At 38.7% G+C, this 25,832-nt stretch overlaps 1 long non-coding RNA gene across 1 annotated transcript in view; it reads right to left on the bottom strand.

Annotated features, from left to right (window-relative positions):
• Positions 1-23,877: 23,877 nt before the first annotated feature.
• Positions 23,878-25,832, bottom strand: part of LOC122196735 (uncharacterized) — a 4,479-nt gene continuing 2,524 nt past the window's right edge. The window contains exons 10-14 of the long non-coding RNA XR_008229993.1: positions 25,663-25,832; positions 25,523-25,574; positions 24,676-24,722; positions 24,401-24,483; positions 23,878-24,171 (exon numbers count right to left, since the gene is read on the bottom strand). The exon at positions 25,663-25,832 is cut by the window's right edge and continues 111 nt beyond it. This is a non-coding gene — a long non-coding RNA (uncharacterized LOC122196735). The remainder of the gene's footprint in view (positions 24,172-24,400; positions 24,484-24,675; positions 24,723-25,522; positions 25,575-25,662) is intronic.

The raw sequence follows: 25,832 nt of genomic DNA, 5'->3' as shown, positions 1-25,832 counted from the left end.
GCTACAGTTACTGCATCCGAAGTAACCTGCTATAAAGGAGAAGACCCCCTATTATCATTCTAAATCCAAGGCATGCAGATGACATATAACTCAATCACAAGTAGATTACAAAATTCCGAAACATCATTAACAAAACCGATGCAGAACCATCACAATAAGATCATAACATAAGCTTATAGAGCAATGAAAGAAGATGTGTACATGACGCATCGAGCTGCTCACACCTTGTCTGAAATCAACTGATACATCCTGCTCCTCGTTGCAGGCGTCTCTGACCGGCCCTGACGGCCATCGGTGATCCTCAAGGTTGTAGGGGCAGGTGCTATCACCTGTCCCGCTGAATGCAAACTCGGAAATTGGGCCTTCTTTTACCCCTCTAATGGCAATAGAAACATAACAGGTCTGATCCCCTGGGTGGTAGTAGTCGTACAATCTCTTCTTAAATGACCAATCTGGAAGCACTTGAAACAACCAGAATCACCACCGCTGCCACTCCTACACGCACCCTCATGCGTCCCGCTGCACTTGCCACATCGGCCCCGGTCATGAGGGCCTCTCAGTCTAGAGTCTGATGTCTTGGGCCTGTTTACCGATCCTGTAAATACCTGAACCTCCTCCGGCTTCCTCTTCCCGAGGTGCTCCAGATCGATCTCCTTCTCCCTAGCCCGAGCAATCATATCCTTCAGCGTCTTGCAGCTAGACCGACTCACAAACTCTCTAATGTCATCTCTCATCATATCATGATATTAGGCCTACTTCATCTCCTCATCCGCGACATACTGCGGAACAATAAGAGCCATTTCCCAGAACTTGGTGGTGATCTCCGCCACCGTCTCGGTCGTCTGTTGTAGATACTGGAACTCCCGGGCTAACTGTTGCACCTCAATCATCGGTGTAAACTCGGCCTTGAACCTGGCTGAGAAATCACTCCATGTCAATGCGTCCAATGCGACATCATCCCCGATAGCATGACCAACCTCCTCCCACCAATCCCGTACTCTGTCCTTCAGAAGACAGGAGACGAGTCGAACCTTATCCTCCGCGGGACACCGGCTAGAACGAAAAGTGTTGGCAACATTAGCCAACCATCTGCTACTAGCAATAGGGTCCCTAGCCCTATGATAATCTCCAAGCCTCTCATCTAAAATCTCCAGCAAGCCCTCCTTGACCGTGCCAAAGATCACAGGAGTCTGATCTAGAATACCACGTGTACTCTCAGCTAATACAAACTCTCTCATCCGCTCCTCAAGCTACTCGATCCCTGAACCCGAGCCTGACCACTCTCTGATAACTGATCCATCCACTGGTCCATCTTGCGATGTCGCCATACTGAAAACATGCCATAACAACCATCAAAATACACATCACTGCTGAGGGATCACACACAAACTGCAAGCTCACTGGTTTTATCTCAGCCCCTCTTGAATCGAGTACGGATCCTATGCTTTCAGTAGTATGGGCCCATAATACCTTCCACATTTATCCATACATTCCTCAAGAGCTGCCTCGACTCCACCAAGTCTCTTTCACTACTACCACTGCTCCTAGCACTAAACTCATCCTAGGCCTACCCTAGGGAAATCTCTAACCCAAACCACTCCTTAGCTGCTGAAGTTCCCCTTGTAATGCCAATTAGCCGTCACCTAAATACCATCACATGTAACGAGGCTCGAATAATCCTTCAAGTAAAGGACTCATCCCTACAACGGTTAAGACTCAAACGAGAGCTACACAATAGGGTCAAATCCAATACTCTAAGATTATTCAATCCTGATTACATTTGACTTAATGTATTCACCTAACGGCTAGTTCTCATCACTCATAATCCCACAAAGCACAGAGTGGGCAGCATAGAGACAAAGGTAAATATAACCATTTCATAATCAAGCAATCATAATCAAGAATCTGCACTAGCATGCGGCATAAGATCATATTATCAGGCATAATCCTAACAGGCTATCCTACTACTGTCTAATCAATACTATCATGCAGCTCCACAGCACATATAATAAGCACATAAGGCATCCTCCCTAGATCTTTAGTCCTAATCTAGCATGCTGTTCTACTAGCTGATAAACATACCATAACTTGTATGGGTATTTTGGGATAACTTACTTGAGCTCGGCTGATTGCATGCACCACAACCTTTTCACTTTTTAGAGTTCCTATTCCTTTTTCAAAACCCCTTTTTCTTTTCAAAGTCCATTAACAAAAGCGATTTTCTTCTTTTGAAAATTTTCTTACCAAGCCCTCGGTTTCAGTTCAGTCACACCCAAGAGTGTCCCCAGTCCCTGAAACCAAGGCTCTAATACCAACTTGTAACATCCCAAAAATCATGACCAAAAATTTCTTTTAAAAGCATTGTTAATCATAGGATTAAATCATTTTAACACATAAAAAGGGTTTTATAACAAATTAGAGTATCTTTTCAAAACACTTAATCCTTTTATCAAAGTAAACATCCCGGGCTAAACTTCTTGGTGTGTGCCATGCGATCATCCCGAGCTCGTCATTACCCTATCGGGAATACCTGAGACCAAAACTGAAAATTGTACGCACGAAGCTTAGTGAGTTCCCCAACCTACAACATACCATACGAATCTACTGATCCGAAAATAATCCTGAACACATAACCATATACTGGGCCCCCGCCCGCTGTATTGGGCCTCGCCTGCTATCGAACCCCGTCCGTCACCATGGCCCGCCTGGGCTCGAGCCCCGCTCGGTATACATATCTGTTTTCCATAGGCCCCGCCTGTCTCTGGGCCTTGCCCGCCATACACATACATAGCAACAAATATCATACTAGCATACAAAACATAATCCAACTCTACCCTGATCTAAGGCCTCGCTTGACTTGGGCCCCGTCCCTAGACTACTACTGAAGTAATGGAACCCCATCCATACCCCTACTAGTAGTGAGATAGGGGCCGCCACCTACACTCGCATCCTTCCTACCTGACTTGGGCCCTGCCCCTGATCTGCTAATATCGAGATATAGAACCCCATCCATAATCAGCTAGTGGTGAGATACGGGACCTCACCCACACTCAACTCCCTACCAGACACATACAAGTATCACAGAGACAATAAGTATAATCTAACATACTAGTTAAGAATCATCCTCACGTTTACCCTTGAGTCTCACCCCCGGTCCTGAGACATACTAATATCTAACATACTTCGGGGTTGCTGCGATATCGGACCCTTAGTCCGGAACCTATCATAATGACACATGCAAGAATCACAAAGACCTCTAGCTTTGTAGCATTCCTCGGGTATCGCCCCTAATCAATTCGTAACCTAAAACATATATCAATAAGTGCCTAGGGCTAACCCTCGGGTCCTCCTTCTATCCATAAGCATAAACATGAACATTAACATAATGGGCCGGCATTGGTGCCTTAGATCCATGCACACAGTGAGGAGACTCACCTCACACTGCAGAAGACTCGTTGAACACTTATGGCTGCTAACCGACACTTCTAAACAGATGACCCTTCCGTTTCCCAGACTATCAATACCCAAAACAACATTAGACCACAATAATCCAAAAGTCAAACCTAGTCAAACTTGTTCAAATTCAACTTTCAAAGTCAACTTCCAGTTGACTTGACTCTCCGAGTTGTTCTGCCAACTCGTCGAGTCGACACTCCTCTAATCTCTAAACAACCCGACTCTACTCGTCGAGTCTATGAACAACTCAACGGGTCCTGCTTCAACCATACACTCGGGACTAACTTCAACCGACTCGCCGAGTTCATCCTTGAACTCGTCGATTTCACCACCATCCCATGAATGTCTAGAATATGACTCGCCGAGTTGTATGAACAACTTGTCGAGTCCACCTTCACAACTAAGGAGATTGCCCTGGACTCGCCGAGTTCCTCCGTGAACTAATCGATTATGATGAACTTCATGACCATTATGGACTCAAACTGGCTGAGTCCCTAACCTACTCAACTCATAAGCTTAAATAAGAGTTTAGGGGCAAGAAGCTGGTTTGAATCACTGAGTCCTAAAATTGACTCGCCGATTCCCTATATGTCTAACACTATTCAGATGATTTCAGACAAGCTGAATGCATCCAAGACCCAGATCTAGCCTCTAAGGGTCAGGATACCACACAAAGTCACTACCTTTGCACCCATGCATGGCACTTTTTGCTCAAAAGTCCAAAACAACCCCTTAAACCTTGCATGGGGAGTCCTAGGGGAATAAAGCTCCCACCTTTATGTTTTCCCTTCTCTAAACACCTCTAGATCTGAAAGGATCCTGCTTGGGGACTTCCAAATCCCACAAAGCATCATTCTTAGTGCATAACTTCATAAAGAGGGACATGAAGAGATCTATCAAATAAAAAGGCTAGGAAGGAACTTGATTACCAAAATGAGCAGCAAAAGAGATGCATCTTCTGGATCTACAACCTCCCCCCTTGAACCCTTAACTTCTTCTTCTTCTTCTTCTAGTCTTTAAGAACACTCAAAATCCTTCAATAATGACTCACACACTCAAAGATAGCACTAGGGTTTTGAGGGATAGCTTCTGGACACTGGATGCTACAAATGAGGCTGATAGAAGGATAATGAGATGCTTAAATAGGGTAAAAGTCCCGCATTTAGGGTTTTCCAAAAACCTAGCCAACTCGCCTAGTCAATCTTTTGACTCGTCGAGTAGGTCACTAAAATCGCAGCCAAATCGCGTCCCAACTCGTCGAGTCACCCATCTACTCGATGAGTCACTTCCTCAATGGGACTTCCTTCTCTTTCCAAGCCTTCTAAATTCAGGGTGTTACATGACTGGAATGCACAGTTCGTATAATAAGGTTTCATGCCAAGTAACCTGAACAACTAAATCGACAATAGCATATCCCCCTATGGATTGATGGTCATCCGGGCACCTAGCCCAATCAGCATCAGAATAAACAGTGAGTAGAGGATTATGCCCATCAACATAGGCATGAATGGTAATATCTCGTGAGGGCGTGAGACGTAAGCCAAAGGTGTTGGTGCCTTTAAGGTATCGGAGAATCCGCTTAACCACTAACCAATGATTAACGGTAGGAAAATGCATGAACTGGCACACTTTGTTGACAACATAAGAAACATCTGGCCTAGATAACGTGACATAGTGTAGATCCCCAACTATCTGACGATATAGAATAGGGTTATCAAAAGGGGAACTCTCACTAAGAGTAAGAGAAGTGTCGGTAGGAAGTGGAGTGCTGACAGGCTTGGCATCAGTAATCCCTGCATGGTGAAGAATATCTAACACATATTGTTGTGGAGATAAGAAAAAATCAACGCCACAAGTTGTAATAGAAACACCAAGAAAATAAGGGAGAGCCCCCATGTCTTGAAGAGAAAATGTCTTACTAAGATTTCTAACAAAATGATCAATAGCTCCTAGATTATTACTAGTAATAATAATATCATCAACATAAACTAATATGAAAACTTGTATACCCTTAGTGGAGAGGATGAAAAAAAGAAGGATCAGTGTGAGATCCTATAAAACCGAGAGTATGGAGAGCATGAGACAGGCGGTGGAACCAGGCGCATGGAGCTTGTTTCAGCCCATACAAAGATTTATGAATCAAGTAAACATGATTAGGTCTGTGTGAGTCAACAAACCATGGTGGTTGGAGCAAGTAAACGGTCTTATGAAGATCACGATGTAGGAAAGATTTTTTTAACATCGAGCTGTCTGAGGGGCCATTTGTTGGATACCTCAAGAGAGAGAACAACTCGGACCATGGTAAATTTAACAATCGGACTAAAGGTTTCATGATAGTCAGTCTCGGGTTGTTGATGGAAACCTTTAGCAACAAGACAAGCTTCGTAGCATGAAACTGAACCAGCCTGATCCCATTAATTTTTGTAGACCCACTTACAATTAACAATGTTAATGTTAGGTTTAGGAGGAACAAGAGTCCAAGTGCCATTCCGGATAAGAGCTCCATATTCATCAGCCATTGCTCGTTGCCATTTGGGATGTTTAACTGCAGTGAAAAGGTTGTTGGTTCCTGTTCGTGGGTAGTAGTGGCATGAAAGGCCGAGTGGTCAAATGGTTGAGTTTTTTTCGAGTGCTGGCGCAGATTAGCTGGGCGTGGCCGAGCATCAGATGAAACCTTGGCAAGGGACGATTGGGCGACGGCAGGAGCCATTAAAGAGTCAATAGGAGCCGTTTAGATGTCAGGAGTGGTCGGTGGCGCATCAGTTTGAACAAGGAGGCGGCATCTCCGGCGTTCCATGGTTCGAAAAGGTATGTTCTCAGCCGCAACGGAACTTGATAAAGGCTCGGTGACAATGGGTGCTTCAGGTATAGTGAGTGATCAATAAGTAGACACATAGGGGTCATGTGAGGTTGTCTGAAGTGGTACGAATTTAGGTTGTAATAAGGGAAAGGATGTTTTATGAAACCAGACATGTCGGTAGATGTATATGTTGTCAGTGGTAAGGTCAAGGCACTGATACCCATGATGAGAGGAGCTGTACCCAAGAAAGTTCCATGAAATGGACCGAAGATCCATTTTGTGTTGATTGTAGGGTCCAAGATGAGGGAAGCATTGGCATCCAAAAACTTTAAGAAATGATAAATCTGGTTTACGGTTGAAGATAGTTTCAAATGGAGAGACATGAGAGGTGGTATGATAGGGCATCCGGTTTATGCGATAGACTGTTGTATCAAAGGCAAAATGACAATAAGTATTTGGGACCCCTGATTGAGCAAGTAAAGTCAAGCCTGTTTCGACAACATGACGGCAACGCCTCTCAACTAGACCAATTTGCTCATTGGTATGAGGACAAGAGAGATGATGGATAATTCCCATAGAGGGTGGTAGTAGTAGTACAATCTCTACATAAATGATCAATCCGGCAGCACTTGAAACAACCAGAATCACCACCGCTGCCACTCCTACACGCACCCTCGTGCGTCCTGCTACACTTGCCATAGCGGCCTCGGTCCTGAGGACCTCTCAGTCTAGAGTCTGATGTCTTTAGCCTGTTTACCGATCCTGTAAATACCTGAACCTCTTCCGGCTTCCTCTTCCCGAGGTGCTCCAGATCGATCTCCTTCTCCCTAGCCCGAGCAATCATATCCTCCAGCATCTTGTAGCTGGACCGACTCACAAACTCTCTAATGTAATCTCTCATCATATCATGATATCGGGCCTTCTTCATCTCCTCATCCGCGACATACTGCGGAACAAGAAGAGCCCTTTCCCAGAACTTGGCGGTGATCTCCGCCACCGTCTCGGTCATCTGTTGTAGATCCTGGAACTCCCGGGCTAACTGTTGCACCTCAATCATCGGTGCAAACTCGGCCATCAAACTGGCTGAGAAATCACTCCATGTCATTGCGTCCAATGCGACATCATCCCCGATAGCATGACCAACCTCCTCCCACAAATCCCGTTCTCTGTCCTTCAGAAGACAGGAGACGAGTCGAACCTTATCCCCCTCGGGACACTGGCTAGAACGAAAAGTGTTGGCAACATTATCCAACCATCTGCTACTAGCAATGGGGTCCCTAGCCATATGATAATCTACAGCTCCACAAGCTCTGAATTACCGGAAGGTCATAGTACACGCTCTCAACATAGCCATCATCTCTGTGCGAAAGGCTCCAAGCCTCTCATCCAAAATCTCCAGCAAGCCCTCCTTGAATGTGCCAAAGATCATAGGAGTCTGATCTAGAATACCGCGTGTAATCTCAGCTGATACAAACTCTCTCATCCGCTCCTCAAGCTGCTCGATCCCTAAACCCGAGCCTGACCCCTCTCTAATACCTGATCCATCCACTGGTCCATCTTGCGATGTCGCCATACTGAAAACATGCCATAACAACCATCAAAATACACATCACTGCTGAGGGATCACACACGCACTTCAAGGTCACTGGTTTTATCTCAGCCCCTCTTGAATCGAGTACGGATCCTATGCTTTTAGTAGTACGGGCCCATAATACCTTCCACATTTGTCCATACATTCCCAAGAGCTGCCTCGACTCCACCAAGTCCCTTTTCGCTACTACCACTGCTCCTACCACTAAACTCATCCTAGGCCTACCCTAGGGAAATTTCTAACCCAAACCACTCCTTAGCTGCTGAAGGTCTCCTTGTAATGCCAATTAGCCGTCACCTGAATACCATCACATGTAATGAGGCTCGAATAATCCTTCGAGTAAAGTACTCATCCCTACAACGGTTAAGACTCAAACGAGAGTTACGCAATAGGGTCAAATCCAATACTCTAAGATTATTCAATCCTGATTACATTTGACTTAATGTATTCACCTAACGGTTAGTTCTCATCACTCAGAATCCCACAAAGCACAGAGCAAGCAGCATTCAGACGAAGGTAAATATAACCATATCATAATCAAGCAATCATAATCAAGAATCTGCACTAGCATGCGGCATAAGATCATATTATCCGGCATAACCCTAACAGGCTATCCTACTACTATCTAATCAATACTATCATGCAGCTCCACAGCACATATAATAAGCACATAAGGCATCCTCCCTAAATCTTTAGTCCTAATCTAGCATGCTGTTCTACTAGCTGATAAACATACCGTAGCTTGTATGGGTATTTTGGGATAACTTACTTGAGCTCGGCTGATTGCATATACCACACCCTTTTCACTTTTTAGTGTTCTTATTCCTTTTTCAAAACCCCTTTTTCTTTTCAAAGTTCTTTAACAAAAGCGGCCAAATCGCGTCCCAACTCGTCGAGTCACCCATCTACTCGATGAGTCACTTCCTCAATGGGACTTGCTTCTCTTTCCAAGCCTTCTGAATTCAGGGTGTTACATGACTGGAATGCACAGTTCGTGTAATAAGGTTTCAAACCAAGTAACCTGAACAACTAAATCAACAATAGCATATCCCCCGATGGATTGATGGTCATCCGGGCACCTAGCCCAATTAGCATCAGAATAAACAGTGAGTAGAGGATTATGCCCATCAACATAGGCATGAATGGTAGTATCTTGTGAGGGCATGAGACATAAGCCAAAGGTGTTGGTGCCTTTAAGGTATCGGAGAATCCGTTTAACCACTAACCAATGATTAACGGTAGGAAAATGCATGAACTGGCACACTTTGTTGACGGCATAAGAAACATCTGGCCTAGATAACGTGACATAGTGTAGATCCCCAACTGTCTGACGATATAGAATATGGTTATCAAAAGGGGAACTCTCACTAAGAGTAAGAGAAGTGTCGGTAGGAAGTGGAGTGCTGACAGGCTTGGCATCAGTAATCCCTGCATGGTGAAGAATATCTAACACATATTGTTGTGGAGATAAGAAAAAATCAACGCCACAAGTTGTAATAGAAACACCAAGAAAATAAGGGAGAGCCCCCATGTCTTGAAGAGAAAATGTCTTACTAAGATTTCAAACAAAATGATCAATAGCTCCTAGATTATTACCAGTAATAATAATATCATCAACATAAACTAATATGAAAACTTGTATACCCTTAGTGGAGAGGATGAAAAAAGAAGGATCAGTGTGAGATCTTATAAAACCGAGAGTATGGAGAACACGAGACAGGCGGTGGAACCAGGCGCATGGAGCTTGTTTCAGCCCATACAAAGATTTATGAATCAAGTAAACATGATTAGGTCTGTGTGAGTCAACAAACCATGGTGGTTGGAGCAAGTAAACGGTCTTATGAAGATCACGATGTAGGAAAGATTTTTTTAACATCGAGCTGTCTGAGGGGCCATTTGTTGGATACCTCAAGAGAGAGAACAACTCGGACCGTGGTAAATTTAACAATCGGACTAAAGGTTTCATGATAGTCAGTCTCGGGTTGTTGATGGAAACCTTTAGCAACAAGACAAGCTTCGTAGCATGAAACTGAACCAGCCTGATCCCATTAATTTTTGTAGACCCACTTACAATTAACAATGTTAATGTTAGGTTTAGGAGGAACAATAGTCCAAGTGCCATTCCGGATAAGAGCTCCATATTCATCAGCCATTGCTCGTTGCCATTTGGGATGTTTAACTGCAGTGAAAAGGTTGTTGGTTCCTGTTCGTGGGTAGTAGTGGCATGAAAGGCCGAGTGGTCAAATGGTTGAGTTTTTTTCGAGTGCTAACGCAGATTAGCTGGGCGTGGCCGAGCATCAGATGAAACCTTGGCAAGGGACGATTGGGTGACGGCAGGAGCCATTAAAGAGTCAATAGGAGCCGTTTAGATGTCAGGAGTGGTCGGTGGCGCGTCAGTTTGAACAAGGAGGCGGCATCTCCAGCGTTCCATGGTTCGAAAAGGTATGTTCTCAGCCGCAACGGAACTTGATAAAGGCTCGGTGACAATGGGTGCTTCAGGTATAGTGAGTGATCAATAAGTAGACACATAGGGGTCATGTGAGGTTGTCTGAAGTGGTACGAATTTAGGTTGTAATAAAGGAAATGATGTTTTATGAAACCAGACATGTCGGTAGATGTATATGTTGTCAGTGGTAGGGTCAAGGAACCGATACCCATGATGAGAGGAGCTGTACCCAAGAAAGTTCCATGCAATGGACCGAAGATCCATTTTGTGTTGATTGTAGGGTCCGAGATGAGGGAAACATTGGCATCCAAAAACTTTAAGAAATGATAAATCTGGTTTACGGTTGAAGATAGTTTCAAATGGAGAGACATGAGAGGTGGTACGATAGGGCATCCGGTTTATGCGATAGACCGTCGTATCAAAGGCAAAATGACAATAAGTATTTGGGACCCCTGATTGAGCAAGTAAAGTCAAGCCGGTTTCGACAACATGACGGCGATGCCTCTCAACTAGACCATTTTGCTCATTGGTATGAGGACAAGAGAGATGATGGATAATGCCCATAGAGGTAAAAAAAATTGGGTAAAAAATTGAAGTAGATAAATGAGGTTTTGATGATTTGCCAATATGACACGAGTTTCGAAAAGAATCTGAAGATTTACTAGAAACATGAAGACAATACTTAGAAAACATAAAGTTCAAAAGTTTTGAATGAGGATGCCCCCATCGTTGATGCCAAATATCAGAAGAAGCTCTAAGAGAAGTGTATGCAAATTTGGGAAGGCACTGGAAGGATGGAAGACAAATCGAGTAAAGACCATTGTCACTTGGACCCATGAGGAGGGTATGTTTTGGTAATTTTGTCCTTCACAGCAAAAAAAGAATAGTGAAATTCAAAGAAAATATTATTGTCTAAGAAAAAATTTTGAACAGAAAGGAGGTTCTTTTTGATTTTCGGAATATGAAGAGTATTGGATAATGAAAATGTTTTAGAGGGTGAATAAAAATGAGTAGAACCAAAGTGAAGAATAGGTAGACCCATACCATTGCCGACGTGAACAACATCCCCACCCAAGTAAGGTGTATGACTATCTAGGGATGAGAAATCATGAGAGACATGTCTGTTGGAGCTAGTATCGGGGAGCCAGGTAGTAGCGTGAGAGTGTTTTTTAGCAAAATTGTCAGTAGGATGTGAACAGGTCCGCATGGTGGTAGGATCTCGATTGAGACATTGTGAAGGAATATATCCAATACCGTAGCGGTTACATGTGCCAAAGATTGTGTTTTGTGTAGAATCCTAAGGAAATTGAGTCTGATTTCCCCTAGATGGTTGTGTGTAACTATCCTGGCCTCTTTGGATGTTGAAACCGCGACCTTGAGATGATGGAGGACGAGTGGTGTAAAAAGCATGAGGGCTAGAGGGAGGAGCATGGTTAGGTTGTAAACCAAGGTGAGATAAGAGCTGTCGGAGAGCTTGTAGTTGATCAGGAGAAGTAGGTAAACTTGTGGGGTTGGACCAGATGGCGGTGGTAGCCTCAAATTCTTGAAACGGAATTACATTGGCTATAGACTTGTGAACCATGAAGTCATGATCAGCAAGTAGTCCATGAAGATCTTGGAAAGTGGTGGGGTTTTCCCGAGTAAGGAGGGTAGACTTGAATCCATTATATTCTTCACGAAGAGATGAAATCACAAGCATAACTAAATCTTTATATTTATCCAGTTCACCAATGTTGGCAAGAGCATTGGAGTACTCTTGGGCTCATAAGAGATAGGTGGAGGGTGTTTCATTAGGCTTCATCTCGAGTTTGAGGAGTTGCGTTTTGAGTGTGTATTCTTGAGAGGATGATTGAGGAGCATAGGCTAGTTGTAAAGAAAACCAGAGATATTGGATATTGTACCTTGTGCATGGGGATAGGAAGCTTTAGAGGTGGTTGATAGAAGAAGCATACGGACGTGAGCATTATTGGCAATCTAGGCTACATGTAATGGGTTTGCTTGAGGTTCGGATGTAGTGGCTTTGTCTGCCACTGGTAGAGATGCATTGGGACATGGAATATTGTCATTGATATACCCATAAAGACCGTTGGTAACAAGAAAGGTTGGATCATTGTCTTCCAAAAACCATAATTAGTAGGAGATAGGGTAAAAGGGAATTTGTAAGATTTATGTGATGTCTTCTCGGTTGTGGAGAAGGGTGTGATAATCGTCATTGATTGGTCGAGAGTGAAGATTGATTTGTATGGGTTTGTTCTTGGAATTGACGGCTAGAGTTGTAACCCTGAGGAGGCCGAAGTATTATTGGCTCTGATACCAAAATAGATTTTGGTAATTGTGTTGTGTATATAATGTCATGTAACATGTACAAGAGATAAATATATAATACATATAGTTACAATCTAGCCCCTATACTAATATTATGTTGTCTAATATACCGCAACAATATGCAAAATATAAAAAACAAGTAATCAAGTAGGCACATAAGTAAAGGAAACTACCAATCTACTTGTCATGCAGATCACTACCACTTACAAGCCCGCTCATAGCAGACTGCTCTGCTACCGACAAATCTCCAACGAATGCATAGCCATATCTAACCAGAGGTGAGATACACACCCAAAAAAATCATCCTACTCTAGAGCCACAACCAAATAAATAACAGAAAGAAAGCTTAGATCAAGAGTTCTCAGTCTATCCTATGTGACTACATATAGTCCCTAGGGCATCCCTCAAGACCATAACCAGCCTACTTGTACCCTAACCAGTATATCACCACTCCTACATCCTACCGCTCAAGGACATATATATATATATATATATATATATATATATATATATATATATATATATATATATATATATATATATATATATATATGTCTAGTAGATCATTACAGCACAACAACATCCCTTACACAAGTATACATAACAAAATTTTCAAGGAATGCATAGTTATATGTATCGAGTGGTGAGATAGACACCTGAACAGGTGGTCATACTCTAGAGCCACAACCAAACAACGCATAGGAGAGAAAGTGTAGATCAGGAGTCCTCCGTCTATCCTATGTGTCTACATACAACGCTTAGAGCATTCTACTAAATGATAAGCAAAACTAAAGGACCAACATTGGTGCCTTCGACCCAGACAACGCGCTTGTTGTTCGTGATGGGTTTTAGTCATAAGAACATCCTATGTGCTCATACAAACCCTAATGCTTGGATCTAGGTTTCTCTATTGTACATGCAAGTTATCCAAGACTATAAACCCTCACTCTAGCATACAAGTAATCATATTAACATAAGAATGGGTTTAAGACATTACCTTGATTGTTATGTAGCAATAACAATCCAATTCCTCCTTGTATTGACTTTAGAAAAACTTAGAGTCACAAATGTCACTCCTCTAATGGTTCACAAACACCAAGAGCAAGAGGATAAATAGGAGAGAGGATGGAGGCTGCCCAAAAACGTGTGAGACCCTAGAAGGAAGCTTGGCCACGTTTTTGGGTCATAAGGGTTCTATATATAGTGAGGCTATTAGGGTTATCTAACAAGGAAACCCTAATTTGGATGCTTAAGCCCTAAGCAACCCATGGACTCCTTTCCTTAAGGCCTTGGACGATTTCTTATGGGTTTCCCCATAGAATTCGTCCACTCCTTAATATAAGACAATCCATAGCCCAAATTGCAATTATCTTATAATTACAATTCCAGTCCATTAAGTTTAATTAATCTCTTTTAGTCACAAAACTAACTAATAATTAATTCTTGACTAATATTAATTAAACAATATGATTTCTCCTTTAATATATTATTCTCATAATATATTAATAAATCATATTTAATCCTTTCTCTCCATAATTCATCCTATCAAGTTGCTTTGGTGAAGCCAACCCAAAAGGACCTTGCACCATCGAGTCAAGTACATACCAAAATAGTTATGGACTTAGACACTAATCCAACAGTCTCCCACTTGGATAAGTCTAATAACTTTTATGTGTGTGAATTCAGATCCCGATCTGCAATCGTAGCTTTCCAAAGCCGCTGTCAACTCTGATCCTATCAGATACGCGTGTCCTTTAGATAAGGGATCATATATTCCTCCATTCTAGATATCGTATGAGACATGATTTCAAATCATCCTCTTTGTACTATTTCTCGATTCCCGATTTATGATGACTGACTAATTGAACAAATCAAATTAACCCTAGCCCGGCCGAGCATTTACGTTTGTCATCACTAAATCATCGAGGGGCCCAAAGATATCGCTTTTATCCTACTCTGGATAAAAGGAACGGATAAACTTTGATACAATGCTTGCTTGTACTCACTCACCGAATCACACACAACAATATGTTTTATGACATCAAGTTACTGGTGCGTTTATGTATTATCAATGTGCAACCGATTTGCAAGATACAACTCACACATCTCGGTTTCAAGAATATAAGATGTTATCATCTCACCAATCACTTGTGATACAATTCATGGAGTGATCCAAGTGAGCGTGGATTTAATCCAATGCTCAAATCTTATTCATAAGAACTCATGAATGTTGCAACAAACATTTACTTATGTCTAATACTCTTTTAGACAATCCACACACCAATTCATGACAGTCTGCATTCATATCTACTTCCAACAACTGAACGATTGTGGCCCGTTCGAATAATTTGACTGTTCTAAACCAATTAAATTATTCAGGAAGTCAAAACATGCAAAGTGAAACACAAGAATAATACTAATCCCATATGACCTCAAACCTTTGAGCATAAATAAAACACCTTTTATTTATCACCATATTGATTACTCATTATTTGTCGTTTCGGGTAATCGACTTCTTACTTGAATTATTACACTTGTCCCATGCTCCTAGCATGCACACAATGTTTACCTATGGTTCTTTCTTTGTGAAATAGATCAAATTGAGCACATTTCCAATCATTCTCATTTCACAACTCCAAATCCTTTTCCATAAGTGAAAGAATATCAAATTCTTGCTACTTATAGAATATGCTAGATTCAAACATTTTATGCAATGATCCTTTCGTAATGTCACTGCACGAAAGCCACAAAGACTATTGCCAATGATATTACGAAGTCCTCTATCGGAGATTGTTACAAGATAATTCCTTAGATATGATGTCTCTCACTCAAAGTACATTCCTTTGAACATCCTTTTGCATAAATGTTTCTAATCTAGACATAGATTTTCAATATTCAATTCCCAATATGGACACGTTTCCATATTTTCCATATGACAACTTATTATTAGTAGAATCTTATCTATTCATAATAATGTCGATATGGTCCATCCAATATGGAAACATTTCCATATTTTCCATATGACAACTCATTCTTAATAGAATCTTTTCTATTCATAATAATGTCGATATGGTCCATCCAATACCATGCTTCCAACTACTCACAGGAAACCAATCCTCATCAAACTTTAGATTGTCCTTTGATAGTTGTTTAATTATTTTAGTCAAAACCGATTCTAGAAATTTGAAAAATTTTAGAATGATCAAATATTAAAGCATTTGCAATCGTTCCTATACCTGAAGCGTATGGGACACGATGCATAATGTTTTATTTGCTATGTTCTCAAAATTCGAATTGTGAAGAGGAATGTCGTAATCATAATCGAAATTTTAAGAACACACTATGTACCTTTGACTAAATTTATCAACATTTCTCAACCTAAGCCTTTAGATTTGAAATAAAGCACAATATTCTCTCCCTTAATTATAGTGAAACAACTATTCCATCCTTACAACTTTGAAAAGAATGACTCTTGTTTTCTATAATTAATATTGCCAACTTGCAATACGTTTCTTAATAATCATAAAATCATAACATTTATGCTCCCACTATCACGATGATTATTATAAAACATAACACTTATGCTCCCACTAGCTTCGACATGTATTTATAAACATCTTAACTTTCAGAAAAACAATACCTATTGAATTTCTTAAGTCCATGTTTCTAATACTTAGTGCTTTGATAATCTTTTATCAAAGCTTCTTGAACTTATACACCTTTGCCTTAGATAGTTCATATGTGTGTCTAAACAATTAAGACTAATTGCCAAACCTCACAACTCAAATCATGGAAAGGGATACCATAACCATAATCGAATTTGAGAATGCAATTTTACAATCACTATCCTTTTAAAATCTTTCTTAGTGAAAGCATTTCCTCACAATCATTTTCATGAAGGAGGAAATCTTATGACACTTAGATTTAAACGGTGTATGTGTTCCTATCCATGTGAATTTGTTAAAACCAAAGTTTACGACAAATACAAACTCATATGGACCGAAATTTCTTAATCTTGATTTCTTGCCTTATGGTAGCACAACTGCCCACCATGTCTTCCAAGTAGTTAAGCATTTCACCTTTGACTATCAAAGTACTTTCCATTGATCAAGTTCCTTGCCTTTTGTGCATTCAAACGAGAACTCATAGGACTCATATGCACAATTAACTCAATTGGAATGGCATAGAAAACAAAATAGTGTCAACACGATAGGTTGTAAACATCAACTCGTGTGCTAGTGATGATCGATAAGGTTTACTTGATTTGTTCTTGAAACCTTTCAAGACCATTAAGACTCCCACTGACTCCTTGATCCTAAACATTTCTTGACAACCAAATAATCAAGAGTTAGTGTAGTTTTTATCATAACACTTCATAAAGTGGTCCTAGTTGGTCTTTGTCTTATCCAAGACATCACAACTTTCCACATTTGATGAATGTTAAAAACCTTCTTAATGCTTGTCACTTATTGCCACAATCTTAACTTTAAGATTTGTTATTGGAACGAAGTATGATTGACTTTTTGATTTCACCATTTCTTCAATTCTTGATTCCTCTTCTTAGACATTCAATTGTACTAAGACTCACTTAGAGGATCATTTGAGATATGGTTCTTAATCATTAAGACCTATCATAAAACATAAAAGGTACTCTCCCTTCTTCTTAGAATGGAGAACCTTTTATCTTTCTGCCTACTTGATTCTTCTTATTCGTTTTGCTATTGATTTAAACCTTTTTAATCAATTCCGAATTACACTTAATCTTATAAGTATAATCATATTTACTAAACCTTTAGTAAATCATGACGAATATCTTTGTTACTCTTATGGTGAACTGGATCAACACATAACTTTGTGTGCTCGATCTCCTAGTCCTTCACTTGACACTTTGTCAATGAATTAGTCTAATTTCCAAATATGAAATTTCTCATTCATCATGCAACCAAGTTGTGTGATTCCAAATTTCTGTCCAATTGAAATTTGGGCGATGAGAAACTCTCCATATTTGGTAAATTCTCGATATTTCCATAAATAAGAATCATATCCATTCGTTGTAAAAATATGCAAACATCCATTTTCATAACGATTTCATTGCAAGGGAATAAAAAAAATAAATAAATAAGTCAAACGAAAATTTATTTTATTTATAAAAGTAGCGGAAAACATTTGTCCTTACAATGCAAAATCCATTGAAAATTTTGTATTTCAAAAGGAAAATTTCTAACAACTCTATCATAACTATCTAAGCTCAAAATCTAATCTTCACATTTATGCGATCGAGATCCATTTCTTCGTGATCAGACTCATCTTGCTCTATTTCATCAAGCTTCCTCTCCTTTCATTGATCCTACAAAACATTCAAATGCAATCTTATCACATTATGTATCATGAATCAACGAATAGGAACTTAATCGACTTAGATAGTGTATTTTGCCTGAAGCGTAGCCATACATTTCTACTCTCCCATCTTTTGGACTCTTCAGGCTCTTTGGGTAGACTTGTATCCAACGCCCTTTCTTTTGGCAGCAAACGCAGGTCGGTTCTCCTAGAACGTCCTCGGAAGCATGGTCGGTTGAATTTCCCAACAAATACGCTCCATTGCTTCGCCAAATCATTTCTGATTCAGCAGTAATGAGCATGTAAGTTACGTCAATGAGGTTATCGTAATGATCCATCATATAATACTTTCTTTTGAACTCATTATATGATTCAGGGAGTGACTGAAGAACCCAGTTCACAACCAACTCATCGGGAAATGACACACCCAACATAATCAACCTATCGATGTGTGATTTCATTCCTAGAATGTGGGCACACATGAATTTACCATCTTCATGTTTCATTTCCAATAGGGCCTTAGTGATATTGAACCTTTCAATTCTTCGATCTTGTCGGTTAGGGAGAACAACTGGAGGAGGTGGAGGAAGTGAAGCATGATTTCTTGTTCCTCGATCGAATTGTGGAATACCATCTTCATGTGGAATGCTTGTTCCACGAGATTTGGGAAAACCATAGTTGTCGAACTTTGACATCTACAACACGGGAGAAAACGAATTCAAGGTAGTTGATGGATTGAGTCCTTAGTAAATCACCCAAATGAGATACTAAGGCTAGGACCCAACACAATATTCTACAACTCGGGAGAGGGATGCCGTAACCCAAATTGGAGAACATTTGAAGGTAAGTGAATGACGATTCACTAATTTCCACCATGAAAAAACGAAAAAGAAATTTAAGTTTTAAATCTATGAAAACTCCTAGATCCTTTGAGATTCATTGAACATTTCAATGGCATGTTTAAATCTCGATATGCCCCTCTTGTTTGTGATTAGGATGCCGAGGATCACAAAGCGGGTGTGAATAACCATGCAAATTTACATGGTGCCCTCACATGTTACAGTCACCTATTTGATGTGCCGGTAAACCACACACGCTCTACCGAACTATGACAAACATTGAGTCACCCTTTGCTACCTTTGCTTAGAACCATTTAGTGTGCCAGTAAACCATCACACGCTCCACTAACATCTTCGCAAGGGCACAAAGTGTAATTTCATGGAATTGCATCAATCCACTTTGCCTAAGTAACTAAGATTGGGAATTTGAGAAAACATTTAGTTACTTTTGTATTTCATTATACTTATAATGGAAGGTTTTGTCCTATCCTACCCATTCGGCTAACGACCCTCCACTAGTCAAGAGTGTGGTGGGTAAGAGTGGATACCCATTCAATTTCCATATTATAGACAATTTCCTTAAACACCCCTTATAGACCAGCTTCGTGAATGACGCCTACTAACGGTAAGACTGAATTTTACTCATACATATATATAATGTTAGACTTTTAATGTTATATATAGTATAGGGTGTATTTTACACTTTTAAAATACTAGGTGGTCAAATTTAACAATTGTACTTTTAATTCAATTAAATTGTAAACCTAACCTTTTATTGATTTATTAAACCTCATTTAATTATACACCTTAATTAATTAACAAAACCACAAGGGTGTGATTTGAACTTTTCAAAACATTACTAGGGTTTTAGAATTTAACATTCCTAATTAAACCTTTTAATCAACTTTTAAATTCCAAAACTTGAGGGCAAGTTCTGAAACATTTCAAAAACATTAGGGTTAGAATTTAAATATACATCAAAATTAAACTTTTAATCAAAATTTAAATTCCAAAACTTGAGGGCAAGTTTTGAAATCTTTTTCAAAACATGAGGGTTTTAAATATTTAAATTTCAAAACAACAAAACTTTTGAGTTCAAATTTAAACTATAAAACCTAAAAGGAAAAATATGAAACTTTTCATAACAACAAGGATCAAATAACAAATAATCTTAATTAACATTTAATCACATAATTATCCATATTTGATTTATTTAATGATTTCTTGCAAAACAATTTACCAATTTAATCAAAATAATTAATCAATTATCACATAAGGAGACAAATATTTTACTAATTGATAAATATCTTTAATTAGATCAAGAATATAGTCAAATATATCATAAAATCGGATTTATATTGATCTAATAAGATAAGGCAACTATCCTTAAGCAAAAACAGCAAGAAATCCCGGTTTTCCCTCCATCTGACCAGCCGACTCGCCGAGTTAGGTATGGACTCGTCGAGTCAACATGAACTCGGCGAGTTCATCTATGCACTCGGCGAGTTCAGCCCCCAGAAACCCAAAAATCGAATTTTTCAATCATAGAAAGCATCAATACAATAGAAACCAATCTAGGCTCTGATACCACTGATGGGTTTTAGTCATAAGAACATCCTATGTGCTCATACAAACCCTAATGCTTGGATCTAGGTTTCTCTATTGTACATGCAAGTTATCCAAGACTGTAAACCCTAATTCTAGCATACAAGTAATCATAGTAACATAAGAATGGGTTTAAGACATTACCTTGATTGTTATGTAGCAATAACAATCCAATTCCTCCTTGTATTGACTTTAGAAAAACTTAGAGTCACAAATGTCACTCCTCTAATGGTTCACAAACACCAAGAGCAAGAGGATAAAGAGGAGAGAGGATGGAGGCTGCCTAAAAACATGTGAAACCCTAGAAGGATTCTTAGCCACATTTTTGGGTCATAAGGGTTCTATATATAGTGAGGCTATTAGGGTTATCTAACAAGGAAACCTTAATTTGGATGCTTTAGCCCTAAGCAACCCATGGACTCCTTTCCTTAAGGCCTTGGACGATTTCTTATGGGTTTCCCCATAGAATTCGTCCACTCCTTAATATAAGACAATCCATAGCCCAAATTGTAATTATCTTATAATTACAATTCTAGTCCCTTAAGTTTAATTAATCTCTTTTAGTCACAAAACTAACTACCAATTAATTCTTGACTAATATTAACTAAACAATATGATTTCTCCTTTAATATATTATTCTCATAATATATTAATAAATCATATTTAATCCTTTCTCTCCATAATTCATCCTATCAAGTTGCTTTGGTGAAGGCAACCCAAAAGGACCATGCACCATCGGGTCAAGTGCATACCAAAATAGTTATGGACTTAGACACTAATCCAACAGTTCAGTATTGCTTTCTCCCACCAACCTTCTAGCATTAAAACATGGTAGAATTGAATCAATAGCGCAAATCTTTCAGGTTTGACACAAATTCAAACTGGTCAAAACGTCAATGGTAAACAATCAACAAAAGTTAACATTCAATTTCTCCTCACGACGTGACACTCTCTTGGTCACGTCTTGAGCAACTAAACAAGAAAATACTCCTGATCTTTCCATCCTCCCAATGTGTCATGAAACTTCTCACATCGTGAGAACTATATGACGAGCAATTTGGTAAGTTAAGCCATTAATCCATCTTCTCCAGAAAGCATCCTCACACCCTAAAGGCCATAAAAAGCGATGCTTTAAGCTCTTGCATATCCAATGCAATACTTAAGCTCAAAATAGGTCATTTATGAAAAATAGGGGGTCAAAGTCTCAAGCATGAGCTCAAAAATCACAAAAACTTCATATCCACCACATATAATCACCAAGGGACTCTAAGAACCCATAAAGTTGCTAACTTTATAGAATCCCAACACTCTAACTCATATAACCCTAGATAAACAAGCATAAAACCATAGATCTATCAACAAGGAATCAAAAAGCTTTAGACTTGGTTACTCATAAAGATCCATAGATGTTGCTAAAAGATGCAAATGAAGCTCTAGAGTTGGATCTAGACTCCAAAGGAGACCCCTTCTTCTTCAAGCCAGCAAAACACCACCAAAACCTCAAGAATAACAAGGAGAGCCTAGGGTTATGCTTCGTCTTTCTTTGAGGATGAAGGAGGCTGTTAATGAACCCTAAAATGAAGTTTATGGGGTTTAACTACAAAGGAGACCCTAAAAGATCATGTTCTTAGGCTTCAGCCCATCTCACATCGTGACCACTTGTGTCTCACATCATGAGCTCAACTGGATATGCTTTTCGTTTATCCGCTTCTCATGCTGTGACCTCCCTATGGTCACGCCGTGACACCCAGTTTTACCCAAAAATTACGCCTCCGACTTTTTGATGCCCTAAACCGATCCGCTCTAGAAACTGGGTGTGAATTCTAAAACTATTTACCTGTAGTGACTATCCATATTTGGGTCATTCTTTGACTCAAACATCTCATGAATCATGTAGACACTTCATGCACTTGACCTAGAAGTATAAATTAGGTCCATGTCTAATAGGAACTTAAGTCAAATTTGAAACTATGACTAGTATACTTAATTCTTCTATTTCCCTTGAATCTCGAAACTACTACATAAAAATGCCAATAAACCTATAAAAATAAATTACAAACATTATTTTTAACATGAATAAGAGTTATGAAACTCTAAAATATTTGAAATCTCAAAATTTAATTAATTTTGATATCCAATGATTTACAAACTCCTTAAACCCTAAAAGTCATAAAAGCTTAAATTTATGAAGTTTTATATTAAAATCCCATAGAAATTTTTATAAACACTATAATATCAAATTAATATATTTAAAATGTGGAAATATAATCAAGGAAATTAATTTAATCCATTAACATTTAACCTTATTTTATAAGCTAAAAATACTCAAGAGTTATGAATAAATCTTATTTAATGCACATTTTATAAATATAGGGGAATTTTATGAAAGGATTGGAGAGGCTTTACAAAATTAATGGAAGAGAAATAAAATCTCTTCCCTCATCCTTTAATTTTCAGCTCCTCCTTCCCCCAAGACAACCATTTCCCCAAAAATTTCAATTATTTTTTTCTTCTCTACACTCCATCTTCTTCTTAACTTCTCTCTCTCTCAATTTTCAAATCCATCACCACATTTTCTCTCTCCCTCACACTAACCCACAAATTTTGGTAGTCAAAAACGCCTCTGATGAACAAAATCTTCATCATTTCAAGTTTTCTTGAAGGTAATCCCGAATTGTCTTTCATTCCCCTTCACTTTCATTCAAAATTTTACATGTTTTCTTGCATTTTCTCCTTCTTCTACTCCATTCTAATGAAATATCATGAACACATAAACATACACACACTCACCCTACGGTTTTGATGATGATGATGGTAGGACTTCACCCAAAAACATCATGCCTAGCAAGATGGTGAAGTCCCATGACCTAATCCTAAGTCAAAATCAAGAAAACGGACTTTTCTACATGTTTTGGTGGAAAATCACCACATACACCTTAAGTTTTCTTCATAAACGACTTTTGAACACTTCTAACACCATGCATGGTCCTTGAACCGACATGCATATGATGATCTTCAAGCCTAGATGTTAGATGTTTAAAGTTCATCACTAAAAGCACTACTAGAAAAACAACCTTTTACGACGCGCAATGCACGTCGTAAAACACTCAGACGATGCGCAAATGCATGTCAAGGAAGGCCCTGTCATAACGAGAGACGGCACACTTTTGCGCGTCGTCTATAGACGACGCGCATTTATGACACGCATTTACGACAAACATTTACGATGCGCAATGCGTATCAAGGAAGTCCCTGTCATAAAGGAAGACGACACGCATTTGTGTGTCATAACCTTACGATGCATGTTTAGGACACGCATTGCGTATCATTAAAGCCCATGTCATAAATCAAGATGACACGCATTTGCATCTCATAAACTTCAGCAACCATCTACGATATACATTTACGTCGCATCTTTACGATACTTATTTACGCATAATACAAAAATATGGAAACAAATATATAAAGAATAATAAATTGCATCCATAACATCATGTCATAAAATTGTAATACATTGGTATTAAGGGGATCTGATTGTACTTTGTCATTAAGAGGTTTTCGCTAACTATATAACCTAATACTACATTGCTATTAAGGAGCATCTTCTTATTGTTATACTTCTGTTTCCACATGATATATGTTTTCATCATCAACACATTAGTATTCAAAAAGGCTTTAAGCATCATCAATCTATGTTATAAAATATTAAAATTTAATACACATGTAGTAACATACCTTTTTCCAAGAATCCAAGCTTCAATACAACCCATACCTATATAATTTATTAAAATTTAATAAACATGTAGATTATAAAAGTTAATAGGAAAGAGTGAAATAGTGCTACTTTCCCCACCCCCCCCCCCCCCCCCCCCCCCCCAAAAAAAAAAAAGCAACACTTTCTATTCTATTATATTATACTGCAGTTTACTTAATATAAACCAAAAAGAATCAAATACAAAATATGAAAGTGAAAGTGAAAGTGAACAAGGGGACATACTTACTTTTAATAAAAACGAAAAGAATGTGGTTGTGTTTGTGAAATGCATTTCAGAAATCCAACCCACAATTTTGGCATTCTCCATACCTGTACACAACCACAAAATACAAAATATGCCCTTAAATTGTTTGATAAAAACATACCAATCCTGTAAAAAGAGAAATAGCAAAAATAAAAAAACAATTTAAGGAATGTATAATTAACAATCACTATGCACCAAGTAAATCTACAGTCAACATCTTAGCTTGTGCAGAAGTGTGATAAACCAATGATTACTACCTGTAATAAGTTAACATTCCATTTTCCTATCTTCAATTTATCTGCCACTAAAACAGCGAAAAATCAGTAACTATGGTGATGAAATGTGGAGCAAAAGAAGAGAAATTACATTAAGAATGTGTATGAATATGAAATCTAGAGTTGATAAAAAAAACAACCATGGAACAACTAAATTGTTCATTAAAAGAATTGACTAAATAACAAATATAATTTTTATATAGAATTATGAGGCATACCAAATAAGTTGTGAAGGCATTTCCATTCAATATTCAGCCTTTTTTTTTTTTTTTTTTTTTTTTTTTTTTTTTTTTGATAATAAAGCACATCAATTCCTGAAGATGAAAAATAAGCACAGGTTTTAGGAGGTTTTAGGAACAGAGGGGTACGTATATATGATTTTAGATTGTCTAATTAACGTTCTGAAATATATATGATTTTTTTTTCTGATCTGGACTCTAACCCATGCTAATAAGTGCGTGGTTGATCTACCAACTAAAAAATGTTTTGTGAATAAAAATAAAAGTAAAGCATATCATAGAAAAAAAAAAGTGTATGTGCTAAACGGATGTTTTTAAAATATATTACTTTTAATTAATTAAGAGTGGTGTTATGTCATTTTCAACATGAATAAATAATTTGCTTAACAGTACAATGACTTTTTGTTTGTATGTTTAGAGTAATTTAAGAATTATATGGGAAGCTTCCAAAATTTCATGTAAAAGGATTTCATGTATGTGCTAACTTTAGATGCTATGTTATGATTTTAATTTACGTGTAATGGACCATAGGTAGAGTGATCTAGGCAAACCATTAATTGTATAAGCATCTGATGAGTTAGGTCCATTACCATACTGGTTCATTTCAGTTTCAAATATAAACAGGTAAATTCCACCATTCTCCTGGCAAATATAAACAAGGATCAATCACTAGACTGTTATGTATACATATCGAAAGAAAGATCAAAATATGACAAAGAATAAGTATTACCGAATATTATAGGGATTTCTGCTTCGATTGGAGTTAAGAATGGGTGCTCACATCAGCAAATATGTTAAACGGTGGTGTTTATAGAAACTCCATTGGTAAATTTAATATCCACATTCTCTCCTTCATTTACAGCAACTCCGCTGACAGAGGCTGAAGGTAAGTGAAGAGGT

The sequence above is a fragment of the Lactuca sativa genome, chromosome 2 (genome assembly GCF_002870075.4).
Source record: "Lactuca sativa cultivar Salinas chromosome 2, Lsat_Salinas_v11, whole genome shotgun sequence".
Classification (NCBI taxonomy): Eukaryota; Viridiplantae; Streptophyta; class Magnoliopsida; order Asterales; family Asteraceae; genus Lactuca; species Lactuca sativa.
This window is presented reverse-complemented; position numbering and strand designations above follow the sequence as displayed.